The sequence below is a fragment of the Rhinoderma darwinii genome, chromosome 2, assembly GCF_050947455.1.
Source record: "Rhinoderma darwinii isolate aRhiDar2 chromosome 2, aRhiDar2.hap1, whole genome shotgun sequence".
NCBI lineage: Eukaryota > Metazoa > Chordata > Amphibia > Anura > Rhinodermatidae > Rhinoderma > Rhinoderma darwinii.
In genome coordinates this window covers 340,331,727-340,343,396 of record NC_134688.1, presented here as the reverse complement: position 1 = coordinate 340,343,396, position 11,670 = coordinate 340,331,727, and positions in this window count along the sequence as shown.

Sequence of the window (11,670 nt, the reverse complement as noted above, 5' to 3'; positions counted from 1 at the left end):
GGTCAGCAGATGAACGAGCAAATGCTCGATCATCTGCTGGTCGTATCGTTTTAATAAAGTAAAATATTATGGTTGTCGGCAGCACATCTCCCTGTATACGACATGATGATAATGTATGAGGACGAGCGATTGGAGTAACGACCGCTCGTCCCTATCTGTAGCTCCGTGTGACAGGAGCAAACGAGCACCAATCAACGATGTCTCGTTGATCGCCACTCGCTTCACCAGCTGCTTATTGACCGATGTATAAGGGCCATTAGAGCTCCTAGGCCCCAAAGCAAAATCTGTAACAAAGTTCTCCACCTGCCATGTATAATATTGGTGTTTATGTGATAAAGGCGCTTTTGGCCCCCCTCAGGCATTAGGGCCCATTTGAGACTGCTACCTCTGCACCCAAATCTATGCCCTGCTTATAGAGTCTGATTAATTCTAATCTTGGCACCTTGTCCCAACTAAGATTGGGCAGTACAGTTAACCACCTATGCCTGTGCTTCTTCGAGGACGTCCAGGAAAAGCTGCATACTCTACAGTATGTGTTTTTGTTTTTAATGGGAGTCAATGCAAATCTATAGACATACAGTTGCTTATATCTAGGGCATATATTTTGGCAGACTGTTTCACACTGTCCCACTAAACATAATCCTCAAATGTAGTGTGAACCTGGAATAACACAGACCATTTTTGAAAATTTTCCTGATTGCTTTTACTTTTCTAGCCACTAGATGGTGCAGCATTAACATAAGTGTGTCAACTGCTATCACTAGCCCTGATTGATCAGCCCTATTGACCTGGACCCAATATACTACTAATTATCAGAGGTTTCACCGCATTCATTTCTAACCGCATATGACACTGCCTCATGCCATACACTGATATTATATGCTATATAGTATAGGCAGCATATACAACGATCAGCCATCACATTAAGGGAGGATTTACACGAGCGTGTGCGTTTTTGTGCGCGCAAAAAACACGGCGTTTTGCGTGTGCAAAAGGTACTTGACAGCTCCGTGTGTCATGATCATATGGTGCGCGGCTGCGTGCTTTTCGCGCAGTCGCCATCATTATGACACTCTGTTTGTATGTTTGTAAACAGAAAAGCACGTGGTGTTTCTGTTTGCAATCATAGTTTGCCTGCTGTTGCGCGAATCATGCACGTCCCACGGATTCCTATGTACAGCGATTTAGCACAGTGATATCACAGCGATTGTTTGTAGTCAGATAAATAGCCTAATGCATTCCTTTGGACAGCGATTTATCATTCACTACAAAACAAAAGTCTAGGTCTAGCCCCAGCCAGTAACATAACCAGCCATAGCGGCTGCTACGGGGCCTGCGGCATGAGGGGGCCTAGGCAGCCGGGCCCGGCACATAACATTAAGACCCGGGCGGCACACGCCCCCAATGCCCGGTGGCGTTGCTATCACCGGTCACCTGGGACCCCCGGGCAGCTGGCATGTTTAATTGTATCTGCATCCTTGGGATGCAGATACAATTGAACACTACTGTAGAGCAGGGAGCCAGCTCTGCCGTTTACTAGGCTACAGGCCGCGTTAGGCCTGCAACCTATAAAGCGCAGGGACAGGATCCCTATGCAGGCCGGTGTGATGACGTGATCATCACACCGGTCTACACAAGGGTCCCGTCTCAGGCTGCTGAGAAGGCTGTGGAGAAGCTCCGTTCGTTGCGGGAATGGGGCTAGGTGAGTATTATTATTTTTTTAATTTGTTTGGGGGGGCACAATCTACATGGGGGGTCCAAGAGCTATGTGGCACTATGTACAAGGGGGGGAGATTGTGTTGCTATCTACATGGGGGTATGTGGCACTATCTACAAGGTCGGCTATGTGACACTATCTACAAGGGGGGTATGTGGCACTAGCTACAAGGGGGGTATGTGGCACTATCTACATGGGGGGTATGTGGCACAATCTACAAGGGGGGTATGTGGCACTATCTACAAGGGGGTTATGTGGCACTATCCACAAGGGGGGCTATGTGGCACTATCTACAAGGGCGCTATGTGGCACTATCTACAAGGGGGGTATGTGGCACTATCTACAAGGGGGGGTATTTGGCACTATCTTCAAGTGGGGTTGTGTGTGGCACTTTCTACTCGAGGGGGTGTGTGTGGCACTATCTACAAGGGGGGCTAAGTGTACAAGGGAGGGTATGTGGCACTATCTACAAGGAGGTATTTGTGGCACTATCTACAAGCGGGATATGTGTCATAATCTACAGGGGGTATGTGGCACTATCTACACGGGGCGGTCTCTGTGGCACTATCTACGGGGGGGCTTTGTAGTACTATCTACAAGGGGGGCTTTGTGGCACTATCTACAGGGGGAATGTGTGGCACTATCTACAAGGGGGCTATGTGGCACTATCTACAAGAGGGGTTGTGTGTGGCACTATCTATGAGGGCAGGGTATGTGGCACTTTGTACAAGGGGATTGAGTGTGGCACTATCTACAAGTCTACAAGGGGGTATGTGGCACTATCTACAAGCAGGGCTGTGTGGCACTTTCTACAAGGGGGACTATGTGGCACTATCTACAAGGGGGGGTTGTGTGTGGCACTATCTACAAGTGGGATTGTGTGTGGCACTATCTACAAGGGGGGCTGTGTGACACTACCTGCAATGGGGCTATGTGGCAGTATCTACATGGGGGTTGTGGCACTATCTACAAGGGGGCTATGTGGCATCATCTACAAGGGTCTGTGTGGCATTATCTACAGATGGGTGTTTGGCACTATCTACAGGGATGTGTCACGGTGCTATAAGTTTTTCGGGTCAGCTTTTTTAATTACTATTATGACTATGAAATCACATAATTACCGTATTTTTTGGACTATAACACGCTCCTGACCAGAAGACGCACCCAGGTTTTAGACAACAGAAAATAGGAAAAAAATTATTTGTTCTGTTTCACCACATTCTGAGAGCCAAAACGCTTTAATATTTTTTTCATCGATTGATTGGTGTGAGGGCTTATTTTTTTTGCGGGACAAGCTGTAGTTTTATTGGCACCATGTTTTGGTACATACGATTTTTAAGGTGACCAAAAACCGATTCTGTTGTTTTCGGTTTTTATTTTTTTTACGCCGTTCACCATACGAGTTAAATAATGATACATTCTAATAGATCGGACTTTATGGACGCAGCGGTTCCAAATTATTTTATTTTTATATTGTGCTTGGGGAAAAATGGGAAACGTTTTTTTTTTTTAAACTTGTAATATTTTTATTACACTCCTGGAAATGTATCTAACTTTTTTTTTTTTTTAGACATTTTATTAGTTCCACTAGCGGACTTGAACCAGCGGCCACTTGGTTACATGTGGAGTTACTTAAACAGCGTAACTCGCTGAGCTACGCTGTTTATGTAACTCCCATAGTAGTGAATGGCATTTACGGAAGAAGCGTAGCATGCGAGTTACGTTGTTTTAGTAACTCCACATGTAATCAAGTGGCCGGGAGAGCACAGAAAACTAGAACGGGGTTTAGGGGGCCCTGTTTTAGAGATAGGCGGGGGTCCCAGAGGTGGGACCCGCATCTATCTGACATTTATGAGATATCCTGTGGATATGTCATAAATGTCCTTCATGGAAAAACCCCTATAAATGTCGTGGTCGCTATTGACCGCGGCATTTAACTAGTTGAAGGGGTTTGCCATAAAACACATGTAGCCCCTATCCACAGGGTAGGGGCTACATGTGGGATCGCTGGGGGACCGACCGCTGGGACCCCCAGCGATAAAGAGAACAGGGGACCGAAAGTCACCCAGAGCAGTATATGAGAAGCTTGGACTTCCGGGTTCTGTGTCCGGCTTATTTGTTCGGCAGCTCCATAGAAATCAATTTAGAGCTGCTCACGCATGCGCAGAAGAATCCCATTCATCTCTTTGGAGCTGCTGGACACAGAAGGCGGAAGTCAAAGCTTATCATGTAGCGCTCTTGTTTCGGTCCCCGTTCTCCTTATCGCTAGGGGTCGGACCCCAGCGATCACACATGTATCCCCTATCCTGTGGATAGGGGATACATGTGTTTTATGTCACAACCCCTTTAAACGGCAAGAGCGCCGTTTCAGCTGTAAAACACAGTAGACACCTGCAGCGTATCGAGCGGGCTTAGCGCGTGAGCCCGCTCCATACATCATCCCCCTCCACTCCATGATGTGTCGGCACGTCATGGGTCGGGAATGGGCTAAATAGTGACGCGGTCAGGGGACCAGGCGCAGCTAAAAACTGCGTCTTATAGTCCGAAAAATAGGGTAAGTGATAACAAATGTTAAAACCCTGTAACTAAAGGTTAATAAGAGTACACTGGTGGCCTAGCTGTAGTTTTACATTGCACCCAAAACTGATAAATGTTCATGGCTGGGGGGGTGTTGGTTGCGGGGGGTCCAATCAAAAGTTTGCTATAGGGCCCAGTCTTTCCAAGTTACGCCCCTGGCTACAGCCTTAAACTACTGACAGGTGAGGTGAATAACATTAATGATTTTATTACAATGGCGCCTGTTAAGGCCAGGGCTACACAGATACTTTGTATTGCTACTGATTGATTTTAACTCTTGAGTGACAGCTGCAGTCCAAGATTGCATGCAACTCAATGTACTCGTTTGGACTTCAGTTGTAGCTCAATAGTTAAAATCAATTATTAGCGCTACAGAACATCTAGGTGTAGCCCTGGCCTAAGGGGTGGGATATATTAGACTGGAAGAGGACAGTCAGCTCTTGAAATTGATGTGTTGAAAGCAGGAAAAATGGGCAAGTGTACAGATCTGAGCGACTTAAATTGTGATAGCTAGATAACTGGGTCAAAGCATCTCAAACGGCAGATCTTGTGGGGTGTTCCCAGTAGGCGGTGGTTAGTACCTAACAAAAATGGGTCAAGGAAGGACAACCAGACACAGAGGCGTAGCTAGGTTCTCCAGCACCCGGGGCAAAGATTCAGATTGCCCCCCCCCCCAACTTATTTCCCAACATCTCCTTCCCCCTCGCCATGTTTGCTTTCCCTACCAATCAATGAGGTGTAATTTTTTTTCACAATTTTTTTTAATGTAACGCGAGTATAAAAGCATTTCTACATTTTACAAGCAATATAGTTCTGTAATGTAATTAACATAAAAATAAATTAACAGAAAATAAATTAAAGAGGCCACACACAGCCCCCTGTAGATAGCGGCACACTCCCCTCCCCTTGTAGATAGTGCAACACACAGCCCGCTGCCCCTTTGTAAATAGCACCACACTCCCCCCCCTTGTAAATAGCGCCACATTCCCCTGTTTTAAATAGCGCCACACTCCCACCCCTTGTACTTAGCGCCACACTGTGAACAGAGCGGTGAGCGGTAGCCTACCTCTACCACTCTCCGCTCTGCCTGGTGTGACTTACCGGAGAAGCCGAGGAGGTCATGCGGCGCAGGCAGCGGCGGAGTTCCTTCTGACTAGGGTTGGTGACAGCCAGGGCCGGCCTTAGCTTGGATGGCGCCCTGTGTGGGACTCTCTATTGCCGCCCCCTACACAAACCAAAAATTAACCACATATATGGACATGCTGGAACATATATACCGTACATACAAAAATACAGATATTTAGACATACAGGCAAATATACATACACACATTCTGGAATATATACATAAAGGTAAATATATAGATGTACAGACACATATACGCACACACACCGGCAGACAAATACACAGACAGGAACATATACAAATACATAAAAGGCATAAATATACAAGCACAAAGACACATTCACAAACAGACCCATATATACGCACACAGGCACATATGTACACAGCACAGATAATGTAGTAAATGTTACCTGCAGTCCTATGTAACACCACAGATAACACATAGTGATAACTCTCTGATTACAGATAATGTAGTAGCTGTTGCCTGCAGTCCTATGTAACACCACACAAAACACAGTGATAACTCTCTGAGTACTGATAATGTAGTTGTGTCCCCTGCAGTCCTATGTAACACCACAGATAACACATTGTGCTAAATTACAATCTCAGCTCTGCTACACAGTACAGATAATGGTGTAGATTATACCTGCGGTCCTATGTAACACTACAGATAGCACACTGATAGCACAGTGATAACTCTCTGAGTACAGATAATGTAGTAGATGTTACCTGCAGTCCTATGTAACACCACAGATAACACAGTGATAACTCTCTGAGCACAGATAATGTAGTAGATGTTACCTGCAGTCCTATGTAACACCACAGATAACACATAGTGATAACTCTCTGAGTACTGATAATGTAGTTGTGTCCCCTGCAGTCCTATGTAACACCACAGATAACACAGTGATAACTCTGAGAACAGATAATGTAGTAGTGTTACTTGCAGTCCTATGTAACATCACAGATAACACATTGTGCTAAATTACAATCTCAGCTCTGCTACACAGTACAGATAATGTAGTAGATGTTACCTGCAGTCCTATGTAACACTACAGATAGCACACTGATAACTCTCTGAGTACAGATAATGTATTAGATATAAGAGACAAACACATGCAGAGACACAGACAGACTGAGACACACACACACACACACACACACGCACACACACACGCACACACACACACTGTAACATACACATACAAACACAGAGACACACACTGTATTCACACTACACACACATATACACACAGACACTCACCATGTCTCCTTGCTGACAGGTCAGGACGGGCTGTGGGCGGAGCTTCCTCTCTGCTTCTCGGCATGTGTAACTTCAGAGCTGGAAGGCTGCAGCACGGGAGTGGACCTGTCCCCTGACCTGAGTCATCTGACCTCATGTCACTGATGTGAGGTCAGGTGACAAGTCAGGTGACAAGTCAGGTGACTGGACTGGTCCACTCCCTGGCCGTCACAGACCCCAGTCAGAACGCCCTAATTTCCTGGCTCTTCCTAAGCTGCTGCAGGTGTCCGACATACGGGGCGCCTGTCAGCAGCGATCAGCTGCTCTTCGGCGCCCCCCTTACCTTGCGCCCGGGGCACATGCCCCGCCTGCCCCCCCTAGCTACGCCCCTGCCAGACAACTGCCCAAGGCTCATTGATGCATATAAGGAGCAAAGACTAGCCCGTCTGGTCCGATCCCACAGAAGAGCTACTATAGCACAAGTTGCTGAAAAAGTTAATGCTGGATATGATAGAAAGGTCTCAGAACACACAGTGCTGCACAAGGGACTGTTTAGCCACAGACCGGTCAGAGTGCCAATGCTGACCCCTGTTAACCGCTGAAAGCAAAGAAAGTGGCCGGGTTTGCTTTTACACCATGTGAATGGCTGGCAGTGGCGTAACTACCGCCGTAGCAGCCGTAGCGGCTGCTACGGGGCCCGCGGCATGAGGGGGCCCGTGTCACCCGCCGGCACGGGCCCCCACTATAGCCGGAGGCTCCGCTAGCAGCCGCTATGGCAACTACAGTGTGACACCACTCAACACTACGGCAGAGCAGGGAGGTATCTCCCCGCTCTGCCATTAGACAAAAGACATGTATCCCCTATCCACTGGATAGGGGATATATGTGTGATCGCTGGCATTGATAGGGAGAACGGGGGACTGAAAATCCCCTGAAGTTCTCCATCACAAACCTCAGACTTCCGGGGTCTGTGTCGGCAGCTCCGTAGAAATGAATGGAGCGCCGGTGCGCATGCGTGACCAGCGCTCCTTTCATTTTTGTTGAGCTGCAAAGACGCCGGAAGTCAGAGGTTAGTCATGGAGAACTTCGGGGGACTTTCAGTCTCCCAATCTCTGCCAGCGATCACACATGTATCCCCTATCCTGTGAATAGGGGATACATGTCTTTTGTAGGACACACTGTAGTTCAGATTTTTTTGGGGGGTTGGGGCTGCATGGCGTTACCTACAGGGGGGCTGTATAGCGTTACCTACAGGGGGGGCTGTATGGCATTACCTACAGGGGGGCTGTATAGCGTTACCTACAAGGGGGGATGTATGGCGTTACCTACAGGGGGGGCTGTATGGCGTTATCTACAGTGGGGGCTGTATGGCGTCCTCTACAGTGGGGGCTGTATGGCGTTAGCGCCATACAGCCCCCTCTGTAGAGAACGCCATACAGCCCCCCTGTAGATAACGCCATACAGTCCCCCTGTAGATAACGCCATACAGCCCCCCTGTAGATAACGCCATACAGACGCCCCTGTAGATAACTCCATACAGCCCCCCGTGTAGAGAACATCATACAGCCCCCCCTGTAGGTAACGCCATACAGCCCCCCTGTAGGTAACGCTATACAGCCCCCCTGTAGATAATGCCATACAGCCCCCCCTGTAGATAATGCCATACAGCCCCCTGTAGATAACACCATACAGCCCCCCTGCAGATAACGCCATACAGCCGCCCCTGTAGATAACGCCATACAGCCCCCCGTGTAGAGAACGTCATACAGCCCCCCTGTAGGTAACGCCATACAGCCCCCCTGTAGGTAACGCTATACAGCCCCCCCTGTAGATAATGCCATACAGCCCTCCTGTAGATAATGCCATACAGCCCCCCCTGTAGGTAACGCCATACAGCCCCCCTGTAGGTAACGCTATACAGCCCCCCTGTAGATAATGCCATACAGCCCCCCCTGTAGATAATGCCATACAGCCCCCCCTGTAGATAACGCCATACTGCCCCCCTGTAGATAACGCCATACAGCCCCCCTGTAGATAACACGATACAGCCCCCTGTAGATAACGCCATACAGCTCCCCTGTAAATAACGCCATACAGCCCCCCTGTAGATAACTCCATACAGCCCCCCCTGTAGATAACGCCATACAGCCCCCCTGTAGATAACATCATACAGCCCCCCCTGTAGATAACACCATACAGCCCCCCTGTAGATAACACCATACAGGCCCCCTGTAGATAACACCATACAGACCCCCTGTAGATAACACCATACAGCCCCCTGTAGATAACGCCATACAGAGTCCCCCCTGTAGATAACGCCATACAGCTCCCCTGTAGATAACGCCATACAACCCCCTGTAGATAACACGATACAGCCCCCTGTAGATAACGCCATACAGCTCCCCTGTAGATAACGCCATACAGCCCCCCTGTAGATAACTCCATACAGCCCCCCCTGTAGATAACGCAATACAGCCCCCCTGTAGATAACATCATACAGCCCCCCCTGTAGATAACACCATACAGCCCCCCCTGTAGATAACACCATACAGGCCCCCTGTAGATAACACCATACAGACCCCCTGTAGATAACACCATACAGCCCCCTGTAGATAACGCCATACAGCTCCCCTGTAAATAACGCCATACAGCCCCCCTGTAGATAACTCCATACAGCCCCCCCTGTAGATAACGCCATACAGCCCCCCTGTAGATAACACCATACAGCCCCCCCTTAGATAACATCATACAGCCCCCCCTGTAGATAACACCATACAGCCCCCCCTGTAGATAACACCATACAGGCCCCCTGTAGATAACACCATACAGACCCCCTGTAGATAACACCATACAGCCCCCCTGTAGATAACGCCATACAGCCCCCCTGTAGATAACGCCATACAGAACCCCTGTAGATAACGCCATACAGCCCCCTCTGTAGGGAACGCCATACAGCCCCCCTGTAGATAACGCCATACAGAGTCCCCCCTGTAGATAACGCCATACAGCCCTCTTTGTAGATAACCCCATACAGCTCCCTCTGTAGATATCTACAAAGGGGGCTGTATGGCGTTGTCTACAGGGGGGGGCTGTATGATGTTATCTACAGAGTGGGCTGTATGGCGTTATCTACAGGGGGATGTATGGCGTTATCTACAGGGGGATGTATGGCGCTATCTACAGAGGGGGCTGTATGGTGTTATCTACAGGGGGGCTGTATGGCGTTATATACAGGGGGGGCTGTATGGCGTTATCTACAAGGGGGGGTTGTGTGACACCCAGGGGAGGGGGGGCATTAGTCAAAAGTTTGCTTTGGGGCCCAGTCTTTCCTAGTTACGCCCCTGATGGCTGGGTATGTGTGTGTCACTTACCTGGGGAAGAGATAGCACCAGGATTTAGTTTGGGAAGAAGGCAATGCAACGGAGGCAGTGTGATGCTCTGGACAATGTTCTGCTGGGAAACATTGGCCTTCATCTGGATATTACTTTGACACATACCAATAACCTAAAAATGGTTAAAGACCAAGTACACCCCATCATGGCAAAAATATTTCCTAATTGCTGTGGCCCTTTACAGCAGAATAATGCACTCTGCCACATTGCAAATATTCTTACGGAATGGTTAGAGAAACCTAAATTATTGGCCGCCGCCACCACATGCCAAAAGGGACTTACCTCCTCCCGGCATCTACTGCCTCCTGGCCGGCGCCACTCCTCTGCTCCTGGCGGCCTACCACGCTGCTGACGCTCAACTCCTGCTTTGTCCACTGCTGCTGGGGCCCGTGATAATCTTCTTCTTAAAGGGCCAGCATGTAGCAATATTCCACCCAGCTTTCCCAAACTATAAAAGAGTACCGCCTGAGCAATTAGGTTCTACACTAGCTTTCTAGTTGTACGCTGCATCGTTTAATATTTGGACTTTCTGATACTGGTCTCTTTCCTGAACTTTTGACCATTCCTGACTGTCACCTGCCCTGACCACTTGCCTTTTAACCGTGACGATCCTCTGCTGCCTGCCCTGAACTTTGGCTCTGCTAACCGTAAGTGTCCATCTGCCGCCTCCCCTGACCTACGCTATACCTGAACCTACATACGGTTTGCTGTTTCTTTTCCACCCCCTGTGCACATCGGCCGGTGCTACGGGAGACCACTATGGGGGTAGCGATCTGGGGATAGTAGCAGCCAAGTCCACATCTCTGTACTGAAAATCTACTTATCCCTTAGACTGCGCTCCCTAGTTTAGCCCTACGTCATTTATCCTACATCGTTTATCCCTTACTTACACAGTGGGTCCACAAATACCTCTGTTGACACCCGGGATAGTCACTACTACCACGGGCCCTGTGACACATGACAAAGAGTTCAAGGTGTTGACTTCTCCTTTAAATTCCCTGGATCTCAATCCAATCGAGTATCTGTGGGATGTGCAAGAAAAACAAGTCTGATCCATGGAGGCAATAAATACAATGGAGCGGACCTAAATAGTTGGTGGGCGTGAAACTGTTAAATTCAAAAAAAGGCTGCCTGCCGGCAGAAATGAGCCCTCTTTTCCAACTATTATTTAAAGAGTAAAAATAAAAAAGTCTTTATTCGATTTGCAACAAGGACAGACTACATGAAATTTAAAAGTTAATGTCCATTTCTGACAGCAATTAGCACAGTGCCAGACTTGAGAGCTCTGTCTAGAAAGGGTTAAGTACCACAGCTACAGAGCGCTACATACAGTTGGTTATTAGTTAGATTCAAAGATGTCAATAGGACAATTATTAAATGTTTCGCTACGATGTAGCGTCTTCAGGGGTATCGGGGCCAATGACAGCCAGAGTCAGCCTCATTAAATATTCACTGCACCTAGCTCACATGTGTCCACAATCAGTCGATAGCCTATCTCTAGAGGAATAGAGGACCGAGCCTCCTCCTCTGTTGATTGACAGACGCTGCCACCAATCACTTGCTAGGCAAGTGCAACCAATGAGCTACACTCAGGTGCACAGGCACAATAGGGTGCC